The sequence below is a fragment of the Bison bison genome, unplaced genomic scaffold (genome assembly GCF_000754665.1).
Source record: "Bison bison bison isolate TAMUID 2011002044 unplaced genomic scaffold, Bison_UMD1.0 scf7180017864383, whole genome shotgun sequence".
Lineage (NCBI taxonomy): Eukaryota > Metazoa > Chordata > Mammalia > Artiodactyla > Bovidae > Bison > Bison bison.
Window position 1 is genome coordinate 138,898 of NW_011494955.1, and position 2,612 is coordinate 141,509.

Below are 2,612 nucleotides of genomic sequence, written 5' to 3' on the forward strand. Positions count from 1 at the left end.
CTTTTGATGAATTTGTGGGGGAGAAAGTGTTCTCCCCGTCCTATTCCTCCGCCATCTTGGCTCCTCCCCTGCTATTGATTTCTTCCAGTGTATTTTTCACTTCAGTCATTGTAATGTTCATCTGTGTTTGTTTGTTCTTTAAATCTTCTAGCTCCTTATTAAACATTTCTTGTATCTTCTAAATCTATTCCTCTGTGCTTTTTAGGAATGTTTCTAATTATGAATTAAATTTCTTGAAGAGACACATGGCTATTCATTTTATCTATTTCTTTTTGTATTGGCAAAGATAGCTTGTGCCTTGCTATCATAGGATTCATCTGTTTCACCTAAGTTTTCAAATTTTTGCGTGCAGATTTTCATAATATTCCCTTGTCATATTTTTAATTTCTTTTGAGTCTACATTGTTGTCTCCTATTTCATTCCAGATGTTGTAATTAGTGTAAACCTTTCCCTTTTTCTCTTTGACTATATTTTGGGTGTGTTTTATTTTTAACAGCTTTATTGAGGTATAATTCATATACAAAGACCTGCATATATTTATTGTATGCAGTTTGATATGTTTGGACACATGCAAACACCTGTGATGTCATCACTACAATCAAGGTAATAGACATATCCAAGACTTCTGAAGTGTTCTTGTGTTCTTTTATCTCTTTTTGCTTTTTGAAGTAGGAAGACTTAGCCTGAGATCTACCTTTTTAAGAAACTTTGAAGTGTACAATCCCATACTGTTAACCAGGGGTACTATGTTATACAGCAGATCTCCAAAGTTTATCCATCCTGCACAACCAATTCTTTAATACCCTTTGAAAAATTATCACCCATTTTCCCTAACCCTTAGCCCCCAGCAATCCATATCATAATCTTTGCCTGTATGAACTTTACTATTTTAGAAACCTCATATAAGTGAGATTTGTCAATTAAATGTCCTTCTGTGTTAGTCCTTCTGTGACTGGCTTATTTCACTTAGCATAGTGTCCTCAGAGTTCATCCATATTGTTTGAAATGGCAGAATTTCTTCTTTTTTAAGTGGAATAATGTTCCATTGTATGTATACATCACATTTTGTTTATCCATTCACCTGTGATGCTTGGGTTGTCTTTCTATCTTGACTATTGTAAATAACATTTCAATGAATATGGGAATACATATTTGGGAATCATTTTGAGATTCTGATTTCAGTTCTTTCGGATACATTCCCAGAAGTGGGATTGCTGGATCATATGGTTGTCCCAACTTTAATTTTCTGAGGACATCCATACTCATGATACAGATATCTTTTGGCAATAGATTTTTAGCTTGATTCCATTTTGGTTAGACAGCATTTGTTATATGACTTCAATACTCTTAAATTGGTTAAACTTTGTTTCATAACAGAGAACATGGTTCATTTGGGGGTAAATATTTCATGTACACTCGAAAAGAATTTGTATTTCTCTCTCATTGGGTAGCATGTTCTATAAACATCAGATTAAGTTGGTGAATAGTCTTTTTTAAAAATTATATATTTATTTTAAAAATTTGTGTTGGAGGATATTTACTTTACAGTGTCATGCTGGTTTCTGCCATACATCAATATGAATCAGTCACAGGTATACATATGTCTCTTCCTTTGCAAAACTCTCTCCCATCTCCCACCCCATCCACCCCTCCCCCAGGTTGTCACAGAGCACTGGGTTGAGCTCCCTTTGTCACACAGCAAATACCCAATGGCTATCTGTTTTACATATGGTAAAGTATATGTTTCAGTGCTACTATCTCAGTTTGTCCCACCCTCTCCCTCCCACACTATATCCACAAGTCTGTTTTCTATGTCTGGGTTTCCACTGCTGCCCTGCAAATATGTCCATCAATACCATTTTTCTAGATTCCATGCACATGTGTTAATATACAATATTTGTCTTTCTCTTTCTGACTTACTTAACTCTGTACAATAGGCTCTAGGACCATCCACCTCATTAGGACTGACTCAAATGCCTTCTTTTTTAAAGCTGAGTAACATTCTATCGTATATATGTTCCACAATTTCTGTATCCATTCATCTGCCAGTGGACATCTAGGTTGTTTCCATGTCCTAGTTTTTATTAAAAGTTTTGTAATGAACATTGGGGTACATGTATCTGTTTCAATTACGGTATTCTCAGGGTATATGCCTAGTAGTAGGATTGTTGGATCTCCAAAATATAAAAGCAGCTCATGTAGCTCAATACCAGAATAACAAACAACCCAATCAAAAAGCAGGCAGAAGATCTAAACAGACATTTCTCCAAAGAAGACGTACAGATGACAAAGAAAAACATAAAAAGATATTCAACATCACTTATTATTCAGCTCAGTTCGGTGCAGTCGCTCAGTTGTGCCCGACTCTTTGCGACCCCATGAATCATAGCACACCAGGCCTCCCTGTCCATCACCGACTCCCAGAGTTCACTCAGACTCACGTCCATCAAATCAGTGATGCCATCCAGCCATCTCATCCTTTCTCGTCCCCTTCTCCTCCCACCCCCAGCCCCTCCCAGCATCAGAGTCTTTTCCAAAGAGTCAGCTCTTTGCATGAGGTGGGCAAAGTACTGGAGTTTCAGCTTTAGCATCATTCCTTCCAAAGAAATCCC

At 36.9% G+C, this 2,612-nt stretch overlaps 1 protein-coding gene across 1 annotated transcript in view; it reads right to left on the minus strand.

Moving 5' to 3' along the window:
* The window catches only part of ZNF446 (zinc finger protein 446), a 26,046-nt gene that overhangs the window by 5,222 nt on the left and 18,212 nt on the right, over positions 1–2,612 (minus strand). The gene's annotated exons all lie outside the window — the stretch shown is intronic.